We start from the raw sequence: 20187 nt of genomic DNA on the forward strand, positions 1-20187 counted from the left end.
GTGACCCAAAGAGTGTGTTTGATGGGCTGCAAGAGGTGCAGAAGCCCCCAGCAGAGTTTTTCCCAAAACGTGCACTTAGTCTCCCAGTGGGATATATGGATTGGGGGTGTGCAAAATTTGCTTTCATGTAATTATGCAAAACATCTGCAAAACTACATGAAATTCTGTGTAATTATGTGAAACGCAAATCTGTCATTTGACGCTATATTTTAGCCTGAAATGTGCCCTTTTATCAATTATTAGCACAAGGAAGAATTTGAACAAAAGCAGCATTAACCAATAGCCATTCGTGTTCTGTTGGTCCTGTGGTGCGCATGCACCACTAGCATTACATTTTTATTGTGAGTGAGTCATAATTATGTAAAGTGGTAAAAAGAGGAAATTTGCATAAGAAGAGTAACATGAAATTCCTCAAATTACACAAATTAAGTTGTCGTTATTTAAATTTCACCAGGCCAAACATGGATGAACCCAGGATAGTTTGCTTTGGTTTACTAAGCACTCATGAACATTTTTCTTTTGCACATAGACTCTGGGGTGTGAGGCCCCCTGTTCATTATCAGTGTAAAGGCTGAAGTAAAACTCAGCAACATGTTATTCAATCTAATGCGTTATTGACAGTGTTGATGATTGATAATGCAAGGTTTTATATTCCATTCAATAGTATTGAACGTTGGTTCTATCACCATTGATTTCAGTGATGTTGCAAAGGTGGATTATGAAATGTTTCTACTTTTATTATAGTGGTGACATCTTGACAAAACCGGTAGGCCTGGCTTGTTGTAATTGTCCCCTATGATATTGTGTCTATGCACATGTTTAGGAGTTCTATGATTTATGGTTATGGCTTTCTGGGATGTCAACCCTTCGTCAGGTGTCATCAAAGTTATTTCCATCCACTTACTTGTAGATATTTGTAAATTAATGCAAAGTGTTTAGTAGCGTGTGTATATCAGATAAAGCGCTTTTCCTTTTTATTGGCTAGACAATAATTCTGTGAGGATTTAGGTTTACTACATGATATGGCTCTGGGGCTTTATTGTGCAGAACACTTTCAAATAACATCTTGGGTCCAGGCAGGTACATTTACTCAACCTTATGCTCAACCCTGGGTAGCTGTGGCTGCCAGCAGTAAGGCTTAGCAAAGGAACAATGTGTAAAGCATTTAACAGCACCAAACATCCAAATAAGGAAGTCACACAACAAGAAAATGACACAACAACAGTTTCTAAAAATGTAGCATATCTTTGTGAATTTTTAGAGTCCTTGATCATCAAAATCAACTGGAGGGTTCTGGAGATATGATTTGTTTAAAACATTAAATAATTTTTATATCAACCGCAAACAAACATTGGGCAACAAAATGTTTGTAAACTTTTGAAAAGTTTGAAAGAGTTAGGGGCAGATTTATAGAAAGTGGCGCTGCACCGAGTGCACCCCTTAGCACCCCCTACCGTCACCATGTGTGTGACGTATTTAAAATATGGCACACTGTGGCGCAGGGTGGGGGCAATAGCATAATTCAGTGGGACGCTATTGATGTACTCTGCAGGAGTAGCGCCATAATGTTGGTGCTCCTCCTGCAGAGTAGGTAGGGCCCATTCTAAATAATGGAAGCCCCCTTTTAATGCCTGCTTCCTTGCGCCATTTGTTCGGCCCTCCTAATGGGGGAATGTCCCCTTTGCATACATTATACCTAGCACAGGCATAATGTAGCGCAAAGGGTTACAGAGTGGCACAATGCATGCATTACGCCATTCTGTAAATATGGCACTGGAATTTCTGCCTCGTTGAGCCACATTAACATCACAAATAATGACGCTAATGTGGCACAAGGTGGCACTAGGGGATTATAAATATGGCCCTTTGTATGGCAACTATGATCTGAGTTGGGCAACCAGATCTGGCAGGACACAGGTCTAGGAGGCCAGTAAGGATACTTCGGGCAGTTACCTGACCACCAGAGCATCTTTAAAGCAAAATCTGAGCTTTACAGGACAACCGTCATAGACGACAACGGGGTGGTCCTGACGTTGAGGGATGCACGCAAAGGATGCTCCTGATGCTCTGTGGTTGATGGGGTTCAATTCTGGGTGAGTCCTCAGTCCACAGGTGAGGTGGGGTGACTTTACCATGGATCTTGGGGTCCACGATGTTCTCTTTGCACTGGTAGAAGTACTGCTGCGGCAGGCCTTTGGGCCTGATGTATCAAACAACTTTGCATTTGCAAACGGTGCGAATCGCAAAATTCGACAGTTTGCAAAAGCAAAAATGCCTTTCAGGATTTGTGAAAGGCATTCGCAATGCAATTTCAAGGAATCACTAAAATAGCGATTCCCTTTATGTGCGACTCAATTTAGAGAATCGCAAATTGTGATTCTCTAAATAGGAAATCGCAAATAGGGAATACCTTTTTGTGATTTCCAAAGCACATGTATCAAGCATTTCCTAAATTCGAATTGGACATTTAGGAACTGCAATTACCACCAAATCAAATTTGGTGGTAAGCATGTGCAATTTTTAAGAATGCATTCTAAATGCATTTTAAAAAAATGTCATGTAGCGCACACATGCCCCTAGTCTGCAAAATAAAATTTGGGGTGCACCAGTGGGGGCCTATGGCCACCAGCACCCTGGGATTGCATTACCTAATTCGCAAATTCCTAACTGGAATTCGCAAATTAGGTAATGCAAAACCATTCGCACCTATGGCCCTGCAGGCCCATAGGGTTGAATGGAGTCCCATTCCCTAATTGCGATTCGGTGATAGCGAGTGGGAATTTAAAGAAATCGCTATTACCAACTCGCAATTTTCATACATCCCATTTTGCATTTCTTAAATAGCGATTTCTTAAAATTCTATATTTAAGAAATGCAAACCTGGCCCTTGGTTCTTCCAATATAGTGGTTAAGCTGCAAACATTTGGTGGGGGCTAGTATCTTTTGGTTGTGACGAATCAGAGTACAGACAACACCCACATGTCCAGCAGATATGGGTGCAACTTTTGGCTATCTTGGGTAAGTCCCTTGAAGAGCCAGGCATACGGTAGCAGCAAAAATTCCACGGTGGCTATCAACTTGACAATGTGGGTTCTTACAGCTTTAATGTCTATAGGGCTGATTCAGGGGACCAGCCAACTGACCCTTGGAGTCACTGCTTCAATCTGGGGTTGGGAAACAACTTTTCCCTGAGCCAGGAAATTTAGACAGGGTCCAAACTCTACTAGCTCAAAGTGCAGCAGGTGCAGTCACACCAATGTTGCATTCTCTCTTTGTGTGCCTCCAATGGCTGTAAAATGGTCTTCCTTTCATCTTCTTTTCAGATCCATGGTGTACTAAAGTCTAGGGTGTCGGGGTGCTATATTTATCCTAGGAAAATGCCCTGAGAGGAAAATGTGATCACTAGCCAATGGGCTAGTGGTCCCCCTGCTCTTTGGTGATGGAGTCCCTGTCTGGTGTGGCATCTGGCTATCCCAGAGTGAAACATTCTTGCCCCTTCCAAGATGGCACGACCTTTCTCTGGTCATCAGGGGCATTGTAGCCCACCCCAGAGGTTTGCTACCTAAGGGGCGCACACACACAGGAAAACCAATTCTGACACTGGGTTTGAGCTCTCTGTCCCTGACAGCAAGCTGTCTACAGGAATAAAAGACAGCCTGTTTGGAGGTTTATCACCATTTGCTAACCCCCGAGTGGCCAATCTGGGGGAGGAGTTCACAACTCACTCTGTGGTAACTGTCTTTGTTCCTGAGTCTGGGAGTCATTCACACATCTCTCCAGGTTGTCAGAATGCTGTCTGTGTGCCAGGACCTTCATAAGCCCAATGGACTAGCAGAGGCACAGAGTGGCAACTTTCTAATAGTTGCTTAACTTTAACCCCTTCGCTGCCAGGCCTTTTCCCCCTCCTGTGCAGAGCCTTTTTTGGGCTATTTGGGGCAGTTCGCGCTTAGGCCCTCATAACTTTTTGTTCACATAAGTTAGCCATGTCAAATTTGCGTACTTTTTTCCCAACATCATAGGGATACTAGAGGTACCCAGACTTTGTGGGTTCCCCTGAAGGAGACCAAGAAATTAGCCAAAATACAGTGAACATTTTGTTTTTTTCAAAAAATAGGAAAAAAGGGCTGCAGAAGGCAGCTCATGGTGTTTTCCCTGAAAATGGCATCAACAAAAGGTTTGCGGTGGCAAGATCACCATCTTCCCAGCTTTCAGGAACAGGCACACTTGAATCGGAAAATCCAATTTTTCAATACAATTTTGACATTTTACTGGGACATACCCCATTTTTACTATTTTTTGTGCTTTCAGCCTCCTTCCAGTTAGTGACCAAAATGGGTGAGAAACCAATCCTGGATCCCAGAAAGCTAAACATTTCCGGAAAGTAGACACAATTCTGAATTCAGCAAGGGGTCATTTGTGTACATTCCACAAGTGTTTCCTATAGAAAATAACAGCTGAAATAAAAAAATATTGAAATTTAGGTTAAAAAAACCAGCCATTTTTTCCCACGTTTTACTCTGTAACTTTTTCCTGCGATGCCAGATTTTTAAAAGCAATATACTGTTACATCAGCTGGACTCTTCTGGTTGCGTGGATATATAGGGCTTGTAGTTTCATCAAGAACTCTAGGTACCCAGAGCCAATAAATGAGCTGCACCTTGAAATGGGTTGAGCTTCCAGCGCGATGGGAGGAGGCCTCTGTGACAATCAGTGTGTGATCGCGCGCTGACGTCACAGGGGGGGTGGAGGGGTGTAAGGGGAAGGGCTTCCCCTTCCATCCCTGCTTTGGGAGGGTGGGGGGAGAACCCCACAGAGAGAGCGCTAGCGCTCCCTCTGGGCTCTGTGCCCAGGACATAATGGTTACGTCCTGGGCACACGAGCACTTTGCCTCAGGACGTAACCATTACGTCCTGGGCACAGAAGGGGGTAAACTTGACATAAATGTCAACTTGACCATCACATCGCATTTAATGCTATGATTAATTGGACACCTTACATGACCCAGTCAGGTAGTCACATTCAGGAGTTAGCCGGGTTGGGATGCCAACCAATAACCCTGTGTTAGCCAATGGGGTTACTAACTTTATCCACAGCAAAATGACAACTTGGAAGTGTTGCTGTTAAAACATATCAAAAAAATATATGTCTTACTTAATAAAATAGAGCTCCCTGCCATAGGGCTCAAAAGGCTTTCATTAGGAGAGACTTAAATATATTTTTAAGAGATAGGGTGGCTTTTCCATTAACAGTAATGGTAATATTGAACTTGCAGTGTAACACTACCTTTTCAGTCTGCCTTAGCAGGCAGGTGGCCATGTTTTCACTTTCTCAAACACACGGGGTGGCACAACCATTATTGCAGCCCTGTGGGAACACTCTGATTTAAATGCCCTGGAAATCCTGGGGACCATATTCTGGGGACTTATATGTATGTCAGTACTTGCCAATTGGAGACATTCAATTCACCATAACTTTTGCAAAAGGACTGAACGCTGTCACTGAGGTATGAACAGCAGGCTGCAGTGCACTTACAAAATAAAAACAACAGCAGTTAATAGTTCAAATGAACACAAATGTTGGGGGACGCCTGCGAAAACTCTGTTTCCTTACAGATTCATTGAGTGTTATTGGGGGTTACCAGTGAGTTGGGGGCACCACTCCACACTACCTCTCCTGAGTAGGCCTTGTACTGCTTTGCTTTACTACCCCAAGAGAGTCAAGTGCTCCAATGGGATACTTAGGGGGTAATTTTGACACCAGCGGTCGGCGATAATGTGGTGGTAGTACCGCCAACAGGCTGGCAGTACTTACACCACATTATGATATTGGCGAGTTAACTTCGTACCCCTCCGACCGCCATGGCGGTAGCTGCCACCAGGCTAAAGAAAACCATCTTCAGCCCGGCGGCCGCCATTGTGCCGCCAGCAGGATTATGACCCCGCCTGCCACCATGGTTTTCGTGGCGTTCATAACACCACGAAAACTATGGCGGTAGGCCATATCAGTGACAGGGAATTCCTTCCTTGTCACTGATAGGGGGCCCCCACTCTCCCTACCTCTCCAAAGAGCCCCCACCCTCTACCTCTCCAAACCCCACACCTTCTGTTTTGCTTTCCTTATCATATGACTGAGCTGACAAAACTTCTCTGGAATGCACTTCTTAGTTTAAAGAAGACATTTATTATTATTACTTCACCACAAGGTTCCTGAGAGACGAGATTAGTAGGCTGGAAGCACACATTTAAAAGTAGTCACAGCAATGAAAGCAAAATATATCAAAGTACTTCTCAATTGCAATGTACACAGCAAATACATGTGATTATATTATAGCATAACTTCAAAGCAAAGAATAAAAGTCAAAATTTCATCACCGTAGGGCCTATCACTCTGCTTCATCTTTCTTATGCCTGCAAGTTGATGACTCCTGTTCAACTGCGAGAAAGAGATTTTCCACCCAAACGGGAGGTCAGGCAGGAGACGTCTGCTCCTGACTGAAGTCCTGGAAAATTCCACCTCGCTGCTGCCCAGTGCCACCTTAAAAAGCCTGCTAACAGGCCGCATAGTCGAAACATGCTGGCTCAGTGTGGGAACCGAACAAGAGTCTGGAGAGTGGCCAAGTCTCCAAACTTTGCTCGTTCCCAGACGGAATAGAGAGGTAAACGCAAAATATACGCTCTCTTATCACGTTAAACACAGCTTGGTCTATCATGTGGAAAAACACAGCTCATCTGCAATGTCTCAACTGCAATGTTGAACTCCACATTAAAGCCAATAGGCAGCTAAACTGAATACAAAATGTAATGTCTAATGCCACGTTAAAGCCAATAGGCAGCTAAACTGAATACAGAATATAATGTCTAATGCCATGTTAAAGCCAACAGGCAGCTAAACTGAATACAACATGTAATGTGCTACTGGTGAACATTGAACAACTAATATGTGCAGTGGTAAAACACAAAGTCATTGGTCAAACACAATTAATGGCATAACACCTCCCGACATCCATGCTCCCCCTTCACACACACACACACACACACACACACATACATGCATACACACACTCCTTCACACATACATACATGCATGCATACATCCATTCACACACACATCCGCACACACTTCCAAACATACAGCATTATGATTTCTCACCATACACGCACTCACACTTCTATACATTCACGCAAACAATCAACACTCAACACACACCCGCAATCAGGCACCCACTTACATGCACACACCCCCACACTCACACACAACACCCCCACCCCCCTCCCTGTCGGAGACCTGACTTACCTTGATCCGGATGGTCTTCTGGCAGGAGACGGGATGGGGCGCTGCTACCGCCAGCAGTGCCAGCCAGTAGAACACCGCCAGGCTGCATTATTTCTCATAATACGGCTGGCGACTGACTACTGGTGTGGCGCTGCTTGTGGTAGCAGTGCTACCTTACCACCATCCGCCAGTATGGCCACAGCCAGATTTCCGCCCTTCTTGTGGTGGAAATCTGGCTGTGGTGATAATATGGTGTACAGCTGGTAGCTGCAGGGACGGTCTTTTGGCGGCCATTGCCACGGCGGTAGGCGGTTTTTACTGCCAATGTTGTGATGAGGACCTTAGTTCCCAGTAACAAGGAAGTTGTGAACGTATTAACTGTGAAGGACTCAGACCCTTTGCAAATAATACCCACAATTTCCTACACAGTATAATTTCTGGAAAAACAGCATCTTTAATTTCATCCTCAAAGATCTGCAGGAATTTAAGATTCTTACATCAAAGAGTAAGATATGCTTTGTGGATGCCTTTGGTAACTAAGTCAACCTCTTCCAAATCTGAGCCTTTTCATAGAGCCTGTGATTTATAGGAGCTGATCTCAATATTCTCAAAATGATGCAATGCTTTAATTGATCTCAGAGTTAATAAGGATCAATTTGTCAGAAGGTTCAGTAGTAGATGCAAAGTCAGTCCAAATTGTGGGACCCCAAACTTTGGATAAGTCTCCACCAACAGGAACTACCTAATTAGATAACTTTCAAGTCTCTTCAAAGAAGCCTTCCCATCCAATCATAAAATCACAGGTTCTTCCCTCCCTCATTCATAAAATGGGCAGGATTGCTCAGTTAGATGCTCATCCATACCATTGATTAGTTCTCAAAGTCTCCTTTCAAGCCTAATGCTCCTCCAAATTGTTTATCCAAGAATGCTGTACTGAGCCATGTGGTTTTATTTTAGTTGCATACCCACAGGCACAGACTTCTGTTGTCCTCAGCAGCCCACCTCCTCCACTCTACTACGGGCAGAGGACAAATGGAAATGAAATAATTTAGTATGTTCGTAATTTCTATATATCATTAAAAGTTGTACGGTGCAGCTAGTATGCATTCCAACCAGCATTTTCAAAATGGGCCGGCCTTTCTTACACACCAGGAACATGAGCATTTCGTGAGCTTTGTACAGATTATTACAGGACAACTATGCACCGCAAATTGAATTGCTCTGGGTTTTTTGTCTGTCCAGAGTTCCTAGCTGCTGGAACAAAATGACTGCAGTGATTCATGTTGACCGAACAGATGAGTAAAATTGCCAGGAGTAGGGGCAATCAGGGCTCTGATCGCAGAACAGAAACATTTTTGACTTCTTACACCTTAGTTTGGGGAATAATCTGTAGAATGTAGGGTATCTATATAAGTGTGTTTTTTCCATTGTTACACTAAGAAAGAAGCCACTTAATATTATATTAGAAGTACTTGTTTCATTATCAAAATTTTAGAAAACCATCACCAATGCAACGGAATTGTGCATTTATATGTTGTGAATCTCACAATTCATAATGTTGGTCAAAAGTGCAGTAAATGATTATTAGGTAGGTGGAGTCCTAGATTCTAGAACACTCCTGACCTGGAGCCGAGGATAGAATCAAACTACTTTGGAGGTGATTACAAGTGCTTTGGAATTCAAATTGGGACCGGTAACGAGTTATTGGCCTCTTCATAATTATGTGGCCTACAGCAAATCCACTCACTTGCCTTTCACCCAGAGGCAACCACAAGGGGCCCACTTCTTATTCCCTTTAGCCTCCCATTGGAGTTACCAATGTCTTTATCATCATTAACTTAATGGAAAGGTTAGACTGTTCTTTGGTGAGGCCTAAAGGAATGATAAATCATCTAAAAGCTGTCCTGTTCCAAAGATCTTTCAACTGAAGTTGAATGTGGGGTGATTCAGGGATCTCCTTTATAACCACCAGGCCTTTCATCAAAGAACTTGGGAATAGAAATTACATTTTATATAACTCTGCAGATGATTCCCAGATCTTTTTTGGGCTGGTGGGTCCTACTGCCTCCCAAGAAAACTTTCAAATCACTATGTGGTATATTTGGGAGCAGATGACCAATAAATCCAAAATAATGACTTTATGCAATAAGAACAGCCTACTGAGTTGGGTCTGAATCCCACTCCCAAGCACCAACCAAACAGCCTTAGAGTCATCATGGATGGTGAGCTGACCCTATTAGTGCTGTAACCTCTTCCTTCATACTAATGTTGATCAAGGTTAAAAACAATGCTGTTTCTCTCAAGCCAAGCATTCAAAATGGTTATTTAGAAGACTATGCAAATTTCCTATACCAGGCCACCCAAAAAGTTGATTCATAGACTACAATTGCTTCAGAATGAAGCAGTTAGATTGATTTATGGAACACAGAGGTATTCACATACCTCTCCCATGCTTAGAGAATTCATTGGTTGCCCGTGGAATATAGTATCAAATTCAAGATCTGCTGTTTTACCTTCAAAGCCTTAGTTCCTTTCGGGAGTTCAAGTTGTAAGAAGAAGATTAAGCAACTACTGTCTGGGGCAGGCACTTCTCTCTTCATCTGCATCTTTGATGGCTGTCCCCAGGTTCAAGAAAGTTGAAATGGGTGGCCGCAGTTTTCCCTTTACGACCCCATCAAGCCAGAATTCTCTCCTTTTCTCTCTACAGTCACATACTAATTATAGTTTATTTAGAAAAGTACTAAAATGTGGCCTATTCCGAATCGTAATTCTTTCTTCTCAGTTGCCAGCAATTCACTCCACATCTCCAAGAAACCGTTGGTGATGATGCAGAGAATAAAACAATTAACATAACATAACACATAAACACTAACATAACATTGGTACAAGGATATAAGCATACATACACTATTCTTGAAATGCAAATTACTTGTTTTTTCCCTTTGCATTGTGTCGGCACACCCAGAAAACATGCGAACATTTGGAAGCCAGAAAGAGGGGAGGATAAGTCTTGAGCATGTATTTACATTATTCAATTACATTGAAGTGGGGCAATTTCAGGAGGAAGAAAGTCAAAATAAAATCATTTTGGGGTAAAAAACTCAGGAGTCTCCCATCAAAGGTTGACATCTAATTACAGGCCTGTATATTGAGTCCAGGTGGGTAAAAAAATTGGGAAAAGAAGTGAAATATTTTTTCTTTTCTGAAGCATACACCTAAAACAGCAAATGCCTAAGGAAATCAATTAACAAGTATGTGACAGCTGTCTAAATATTTTCAAAGTGAGTATTAGAGAACTCTGAGGGATAGTTCCCATTTTACAAAAGAATAGCGTTACATAAATTATTTTTCACCTACCAGCTCTAGGCCAGTGGTTTCCAACCTATGGTCCTGGGACCCCTATGAGTCCGGGAAGCCTCCTCAGTGGGTCCGTGACTGCTTAGAAAATGAAATTATATCAACAGATTAATAAAGTTATAAATAAAGTGCCTAAATATATAACTAATAATGTAAAAGCATCCTTTAAATGTCAAGGAGTTCGAACTTGAGGCTAAAATTTAAATTAGTATGCTCAGATTGATCAAAGTTTGCAGTGCAAATGCATCAAACAGAATATACTATGGGCCATGTGTGGCTTCAATTGAATTTAGGAAACCTCCAACCTTCCTATAAATATTTTTTTTTTTTCCTATTTATATTTGTTTGCAAATTAAATAAAATGTGTTATCATTGATGTATGTGTTTGATGGAGCGCTTGTTTTTGGTTTTTTTTGTTTATATTGTTTTGTGGTTCAAATCATGGACAATGTTCAGGCTGGGGTCCCGCTTCCAGTAATGACTCAGTGAGGAGTCCCCGGATTTCAATAATGATCCAGTGATCAAAGTTGGGGGTCCACAGAAGTCAAACGTTGGGTGCCACTGCTCTATGCTGTTCAAGAATAGCAAAACTTAAACAAATAACTGATATTTTTCTAAGCGGCAACCCTGTTCTAGCCTGAATGGAACGTGCTTCATCCATGCGCTAAGCAATTTATTACAATACCCCTTTATCTATGTAAATAATAAATGCATATAAGCAATGAGAAAACAGAGACAAAATTGATATGCATTAGTTTTCTTTTCTAGTTTACGAAATACTATATTTTTTAAATGGGCATTGATACCCAGGTAGGCTTAGGTCATCATCAGACTCCTTAATTGCTTGTTTAAATATATACATTTTGCGCAATTCTGGTTGGTCCGTTTTAAATCATCCAATTTTCTTTTCCGATAGAAAACTTCACAAAGACCCCTACGTACAGATCAACTTACCTCACCCGGGGAAAACGACGTCACGCCATCTAACATGTTTTCAGCCGTTGAATTGGGCTCCTAATATTCATCACAATTAAGGTGTTTTAGGCTGTGTTGAAAATGTAATAAACTATTTGATAGACGAAGCGCAGACAATTTTCAGTCAGCAGACGTACTGCATGTGCTGAAACCTCCTTGATGTTAATTGCACAACAGCTCTCTAATGAAACTCACTGTGTATTAAATCTTAACAGGCGTCGCCATAAAAATGGCGCCACGCTATCGACTCTGCTAAGGAATGTCCATGCCAGCATTTTTAGTGACTGTTAGTCCTTTATACTTTGTAATGCTTCATAATTATTGCTACAGAGCGTATTAGAATCAAACTAATGTGTTTATACTGGACATTACTGCAAGTCACACGCTCCTTGCTTTTTACACTGCAGAGAGTTGAAAAGTTGAAGTCTGTTGTCTCCTGGGATACCTAAAGGTGAATGCAGACAAGAGGAAAATGCCATATTTTGTGGCAAAGGCACCGCATGTAGAAGTCGGGTAGACGTTTATTAATTCACCACCATTTAATTTAGAATAAATTAATCATTAATACAGTCCTCAGGGAAAAATGCCATTTGAATAAAATTAACCAGGGACTGATATGTTGGGTAATTCCTTTTCTTGCCTCTTGCAAAAAAATGTATAACATTAAAATAATTTTCTGCTTTGCATAATTTATGCAGTTTCCCAGCATTGTCATTTGAAGACAGTATGCACAATGTTCTAAGCACGATGCTTGTGTTAAATAATGCTTGATGCCATTACAAGCGTAAGGGGAAGGCTCCATCTTATTTTTCCTTTGCCCGTTGCAGTGCACAGTGTTTTTGTACTGCATGACCTAAAACTACAACTGCTCTCATTCTCTTCCTCTTATCTCCTCCATCCCTACACATTTGTTACACCTTCCTTAATATACCTCACTGACCTTGTTCGCGATTTTCCATCACCCTTTTAATCAAACATGTTGTGGTGTATTTCAGATCTTGAATTCAGTGGACACGCTGGTATGCTTAAAGCTTAATTGTAATAGTTGTAATTGTAATAGTACTTATATAGCACCTACTACCCCTGACGAGGCATCGAAAAGCTTTTCGGCAAGTAGCACGCTACTCCGGAACCCAAGTGGAATTAGTGGTGGATTAGTATAGGGAAATATGAGTACAGTATTAGTATTATTATGAGTTAATTTGAGCAGAGGATATGCGAGTTTGTTAGTTGGATTGACTAGAGTAACAGAAGGATAGAGGAGGGAAGAATCCAGAAGTGTTAATTGTGAGTTTATAGTAATAGGATGAGACTTGGGATGAGTAAAGGACTTAAGAATGTGTGTATCCCGTGCAACAGTACAGGTGAATATGGAGGGCAGAGTGCAAGGGGGAAATATGCCAACACTTCTTAGTAAATTTGAGAAAAAAACATTATTTTGGGTTCCATAAGATGAGAGTAATTTAAAACATGATCAAATCACCAATTATTGTTTTTCATCCCTATTACATTCACGATTTTCTAAAGTCACCCTTAAAATCAAAGACAGTGAATAAGACTGTCTCCATCCAGTTAAAATGAACCTCTGTGTGGATTTCTGAATCAAAGTCTGACAGAGAGACACACCCAACATTCATCACATTTGAATAGGTGTGTTATGCCCAGAAATGGGCAACAGCCAGTAGGAGAGCTGCGGGTCGGGGAGGCGCAGCCAGACCAGTGACAGGCCCGCATTGAATGCCTTCTGAGGGCAGGACCCCGGGAGGAGGGAGACCTTCAAGCCTGTGAACGCCAGTGATTCGTGTCGTTTAAAGGGTCCAGTCAGAATAAGGACCTTTTGTTTTGCTGCAGGGTTAAAGGGTGGGTTACAGCACAGTACTACACTGTGCTTTGTCCTCAAAAATTGGGGCGAATTGAAGCTGCGCGGTCATCACCAAGAGGAATACTGATATGGGATGCTGCTCACTGCCAGAAGAAACAGCGGGATTCAAACTTCGCGCAGGGAGTGAGGGAATTGCCGCTGGGATTCGGGAAGGAGTGACCCATCTGTACAATTATCATGGGCCTCACTCCTGGGAGGGACTCACAGGGCAGAGGGAGCAAAGAATTATAAGTGGAGTACCTCGTCTGGGGAGGCTGCTCATTCAATGCTGGCCTCACCGCCGGGAAGGAGTCCCAGGACAGAGCAGGCAAGAAGAGAGTGCAGGTGAAAACCACCTGCATCAAAGCGGCTGAGTAGTGACTGGAAGCGCCTGTGAAAGGATTCCCCAGCAACGGCATCAGCGCAGAAGCAGGCAGTGCTTGACTAAAGGGAACACACCCACTGGCAGAGGCAGGGGTCGCGGAGCGAGGAGCGGGGGCATCTACGGGAGGAACTACTGCCTCACACAGTAAGCGGACACCTTTTTTATTTCACAGGACACGGTCCCCAAGGGTGAAAATCCTAATTAAAAGTGGCATAAGGGGTCGGAGTGAAAGTACCCTAACCCCAGGGGCGTGATATAGGTGTGTTTTAGGGGCACATTATAGGTCTAAAATAATTTTGAGTCACCATGTGCGATATTTGTGACAATTCATGATTTTTTCATGGATTATTTGCAAATTATTCACAAATGTGAAACAATTTGAAAGAAAAAACACAGAATCATTCATACACTAATTCATTCACGTGTACATGCACTCAGAGACTCATGTCACACACACGCAGACTCACTCATAGACTCCCACTCCCACTTTCAGACCCACTCAGACACTAACTCGCCCACTTACAAATCCACTGTGCGTGGCCAAAGGCCGTGCATGGCACAGGGTTGGGTGGTTATAAGGGCTTGTCTGCAAGGCCTGGTTGAGGGCCAGGCATTGTGAACAGCCCATGCCTTGCACCGACGTTCAAGGTTCTGCGAGGCGGGTTGGAATAATGCATAGTTATTAAAATTACTGTATGTTAAAAAAAAGCATAGAAATTCACAGTAAAAAAACAAAGGTTACAGGGATATTATAATTAGGTTCTGTATTTACTCAGACAAAATCATAGAAATTCAGCAGTTATAGTTAGAGTTCTTTTAAGTAACTATTACTTGACCCTAAGGTAACTATAACTCGCGCCTTCGCCATGCACAACTAATTACTCCACATATTGTATCATTGATGAGATCTTGTATGGCATCTTTGAAATTATCACTGCAACATTTGCAATAAAATTATTGATACGAAAACTGTGCATGGCAAGGGTACAAGTTGTAGTTACCTTGGGGCGCAAGTTATAAAAACTAGGGTTGGGCAGAAAACTCCACTCTGCTCGCAGAGTTCACAGAGTCTTTGGCACTCTGTGCTCCACTTGGAGCATAGAGTTCACAAAAAAACTCTGCCATTCGCCAACAGAGCGGAGTTTGCCAGCGTGAGCCGCTCACCCCATGATCACATGACATAATGAGGCATGGCATGCCTCACTTGCCAAGAGAGGGAACCTCAGCATCATCATTATGGTCTAACTGTGCACTCTGCCTGAGACAGTGACAACTAGATCTCATCTAACATCCTTAACGTACACGTCAAAGTTTGCAATAGGAGTGTTAGCATCGGATGTGGTGTGTGCTGCTTCGTCTCGCAGGAAGAGGGTGAACTGGAGGAGAATAATACTATACTGCCATGGTCATCTGTGGGGGTGGAGTAGGTACGGTAGCCCACATTGCACTCGGGATTGCATACCATGCACTCTTTTGATGAGTGTGAAGGCAAATGGGGATATTCAAATTATTAGCACCTTCGATTTGGGTTATATCAACCCTGGTAATTGAGTTGTACATCTTTTCGTCGCAACTGAATGGCATGCCTTGGCAACTGGGTGTTTTGTTAACGTATTCAAACTGCACACCACAAAACAGAAATTATGCTTATGGAAATGTACTTTTATGTTTCTCCTTAAAACCGAGAGGCCAATCAGCATGGTGGTACTAAATGCCAAGCCAACTCATGCATCTTCCAGGCCTGTGTGCCAGCCAATTCGATCTGCAACTTCAATTATAAGGCAAGCCAAGCCACCATTATGTCTTCATCTTCTATCATTTTACCACAAGAGCATTTTAGCTGAGAAACAATTATTGGGGTATGGTATTGTTCTCACACGCTGGCATACATCTGGAAAGAACACAATAAAATGGGGCGTTGTGTAGGATGAGCATGTTTTATGTGTTTGAAAAAAATAATTAGTCGATAAATCAAGGATCCTGAAAGTTTGGAACGGGTGCAAAAATGTATTGCTGGAGACATAGAACGTTTGTGGACATACTAGGAGCTGATCTAATCTGCATTCATTGTGATGGCCGACATGATAGCGCAGCAGGTTATGGCAATTGCTGAGGAATGAATGTGTACACTAGCTCCTTTTACCTGGATCTCGCTTTAGTTTAGTGCTTTAATTGTGATACTTCGTTACTCCCCACTGGAGACCGCTTTTTTTAAATTATACCACTACGCTCTCCTAGACCCAAAATTTATTCAGTTTTCTATTATTTGATGTCAAGTACAATTAAACATTATCTTGAGATAAAAAAAGAATCATCTACTCGAGATCTCAGTCCTTCAGCAAAACCATTTTCAAATCTCAGCTGAACATTAAATTATTTTGTGTTTGGCTGTTGTACTTAATCCACCTGCAAGTATGAGATGACATCTTCGATGAGCCCTGACAGGCCTCCCCAGATGAGGAGGGTGACATGTGTCTCAATATTTTCTATGCCACTGCACCTGCTACCTCGTTGTTCCTTTCATGACTGGGGGTGGCATGCTGGCCGGGGTACCTCACTTCGTCATAAAAGCAGTCTGGCAACACCATTTCTGCTGTCAATTTATTCATATGTACCTTCTACCAGACATTTCATGTCCTGTTTCAGAAGCGCATGCAGCCCTATATATACTCAAGACACTATAAGTAAGAAAGCCAATTCTGATGTTTCCAGAAACAGTGATTCAATTTTCATTTTGCATTCAAGCACATTTGTATTACTGTCTTAAAAGGGTGTCTGCCCGCAATGATGGCCCAAATATTTGTTGTCTGCATACATAGTGAGCTGACCGGGTGGCATCCTGCCGCAGGTGGAATTCTGTGGAATCTCCAAGAGTTTTTTACATAATTCTGAGGAATGCTGTGGACTGAACTCTGTGAGTTCTGCCCACCACTAATAAAAACAACAGAAATACACCAGTTAAAGTTGTCTCAAGTAACTGTAACTCATGCCCTAAGTTAACTATAACTTGCGCCCTCAACATGAACTGCTAATTACCCTACATATTACATTTTAAATCACTCATTCATCACTGAGTGCAGGGAAAGGACATGAGTTATAGTTAAGAACACGTTACTTTAACCTTTGTTTTTTCAGTACATTTCTACTGTTTTAAAAAGTAAATTAATGTTTTATTACCATAAGTAAATCCAAGCACCCACCATGCATGGCCTTCAACTGTGCGCAGCAGGGGATCGCTGCAGGGCCTGTGGCCAACTCCCTGCATGACCACCCACGCACTGTGCTGGGCCTTCACTTGTCCAGGGTGGCGGGGGGGTTGGCCACAGGGGTGGTGAACCCCCAAAATGTAGCCACCCCTATTCTGCACAGGGCCTTCAGTTGTCCATGGTGGGGGATTGGCCACAAGCCTGGCCTGTGGCAGCGCTCTGTGGCCTACCCCCAAAGGCAACCAACCCCATGCTGTGCAGAGCCTTCAGTCATGTGCAGCATGGGGTTAGCCACAGGGCCTGCCACCGACCCCCCCGACATACAGAAAACTTCACAATAGACTCAGGCTTAGGCTGTCCACGGGAGCAGATGAGCCTTTGCCACAAGGCGTAGGATTGGTCATTGGACCCCAGTGACCACATACCCCCCGGCCAAATACAATTAAACAGTGGAGGAGGCATGTGACCACCCTTCCCAAACATTAATGGGACCCAGGGACCCCATGCCTTATTAGCCCCAGGGACCGTATTCCCCAGGGCTGTATTTTATTTTAAAGGGGAAGGTGTCCACTTATCCTCCTCCCCTGATCCTTATTAGGCTAAGGGACCTTTTCCCCAGGGGCTGACTAATTAATAAAGGAAGGGGGAATACAGCCTTTTCCCTCAGCCTTTATAGGCCCCAGGAACCACATCCCTGGGGCCATATATTTTTTAAAAGGGTAGAGGACCACGCACACCTCTCCCCATGACTAGATTAGCCCAGGGGACCCCAGCTCCCCTGGCAGTATTTTTTTTTAAGAAGAGGGGGGCTGTTTGGCCCTATCGGGCCCTTGGTAACCTATGCTCTAGGGTCATTTTTATTTGAAAGGGGAGGGGGCCAGGTCCCACCCCTCTCTATCCTCATAAGGCCCTGGGGACCCAATCCCCAGAACCATATCTATTTTGAAGGGGAGGGGGCTGTGCAGCTTCCTGACTCAAGCTCTTTAGGCCCCAGGGACCCCATCCCTCAGGGCCTGTATTATTTAAAAGTGGGTGCCTTGATGTCCACCCAGAGCATGCACCATTCACAACATTGGGTGGTTGTGGGGGGAGCGCCAGGGTACCTATGGCTCCAGCTTCTTCACCGCATGGTGCGGTAGCCAGTATTGCTCCTCATGCCTGGAGACAACAACTATTTATGCTGTTCCCTTCTGGCATGAGCACTATCTTGGTCTGTTTCCCTGCCCACATCAGTGCAGAAAGAGAAACAGACCTTGCACCCGGATGGAGAATTGTAAAGCTCCGCATGCTGAGGGAAGACTTTATGTTGGCTCCTGTTTGGCAGGAGTTTTAAAAATGCTCCCAGCAGGTGGGAGCAAACACAGGCTTCCCTGCCTGCACCTCTGTGGCCAGGGGAACTGCTGTGTCCCAGGGGTGGGCTCCCAAGTACACAGCAAGTGAGTCAGCCCCGGGGGAATGAGTCCCCAGGGCCTTGTAAAGGCTTGTGTAGGGGGGCTGTGTAGCCATCTTCCCTTAAAATATACTTTGGGCCGCCTGGGAAGGGGTTCCAGGGACCAAACTCAGCCTGGGAAAGGGGCAGCACACCTCCCTCCCCTTAAAAGATGATTCTGGCTCCAGGGGATGGGGTCCCCAGAGCTGAAAATGGCCAGGGGGCCAGGGATGTGGCATATGACCTCTCCCATAAATAATTAGATTCGGTCCCGCAGGATGGGGTCCTTGGGCCGGAAGCGACCCAATGGAAGGGGGCTGTGTCCTCCTTTCCCTTAAAAGATACTTTGAGCCATGGGGATTATTATTTTTAATATTATACTCAATTTAGGGAGTGCATGGCTACCCAAAAAGTGGTTCCCAGTGCTAACTTCATCACGATAACAAGTGTCATACTTATTCACTATCAGAGGATTTAAAACAGCCAAGTTTTCAGCAGTTTATGGAAAACTGAAAGTGAGCAACAAGCTCTCAGTGCTAGGGGCAGAGAGTTCCAGAACCTAGGTCCAAAGTAGGAGAACGTGCAGCCTCCTTGTTAGGACTTCCTCCTGGGAATTACAGCCAGCATGAGATTGCTTTAGCGCAGAGACCAATTAGGTGAGCACGAAAACACCAAGGATCTAAGATATATGGGTCCAGAGTTAGATAGGCATTTAGGCATATAGCGTAGAGCTTTAAATTGCACTCAGCATTAAATTGTCAGTCAGTGTTGGTCATGGAGCAGGCTACTGTGTGAAAGTAAATTTATGGGGATGAAGTAAAAGATTTGCCAACACCTGGATTACAGTCCTCGGGGCTGAGACTGGAAGACATCCAAGAATTTTCATGAGCCATCCTAGAATACCAAAGCAGGCGGCAGCGACCTTGGTCATTTTGTCAGCCTGTCATTCAGTCAGACCCCTAGATTCTTAACCACAGGTGTTGAAGTAGTAATATTGCCTGTGACCGGAGGACATTGTTGTAGGTTCATTTTACACTCTGCTTGGGCACACATATTTTAGCTTACCTTAGACTTGCAGCCTGTGCCCTTTTACCTGCCTATGTGCTCTGATTTCATTTATTCCATTTAATTCATTTTTAGTTAGCCTGGTTTCAGCTGGGATGTTTTTATTTTCTGATCAGCTGTAACTTTGTGATTCTGCGAAACTTTGTTATTATTATTCTGTGCATGGCATTTCACCATGTACCCCAAAGGTTGACAAGTCCGAGTACATGGTAATCCAGATAGCAATTGTCACCACAGGATTTTGCAATCAGTCTGCCATGTGCCCAAGTCGAGCCTTTTCACAGAATGAAAATATGTTTTCTTATAAAAACACTGTAGGCCAAGGGACAACAGGGAGGTAATTCCAGCCAGGATTCTATCCAAGTCGCATGCCACATTGCTGACCTCAGCACTCTCTCTACAGTCAACCCCGGAGATGGCAGGCAGACCCCTTTTCCTTCAGGTAACGGGGATGTGCTCCTCTCATGGACTAAGTATGGACAGATTTGGATATCACTGCTGTGCCCTCACTTGGGAGTTAGGCGCTAGGTAGAATTCATTGATGTATGTTATCCCAATACGTTGGGACTGTTTTATGTCTTCTCCCTTGTCACCACCATTTTATTATTGTTATGTCTCATTGCCCGAATAATTGCAG

The 20187-nt window shown here is 43.5% G+C and overlaps 1 long non-coding RNA gene across 1 annotated transcript in view; it reads left to right on the top strand.

Moving 5' to 3' along the window:
- LOC138283398 (uncharacterized) overlaps positions 1-12224 on the top strand; it is a 194733-nt gene extending 182509 nt beyond the window's left edge. Inside the window, exon 4 of the long non-coding RNA XR_011201236.1 lies at positions 11546-12224. This is a non-coding gene — a long non-coding RNA (uncharacterized lncRNA). The remainder of the gene's footprint in view (positions 1-11545) is intronic.
- The last annotated feature ends 7963 nt before the right edge of the window (positions 12225-20187 follow it).

This window comes from Pleurodeles waltl, chromosome 3_1, assembly GCF_031143425.1.
Source record: "Pleurodeles waltl isolate 20211129_DDA chromosome 3_1, aPleWal1.hap1.20221129, whole genome shotgun sequence".
NCBI classification, from domain to species: domain Eukaryota; kingdom Metazoa; phylum Chordata; class Amphibia; order Caudata; family Salamandridae; genus Pleurodeles; species Pleurodeles waltl.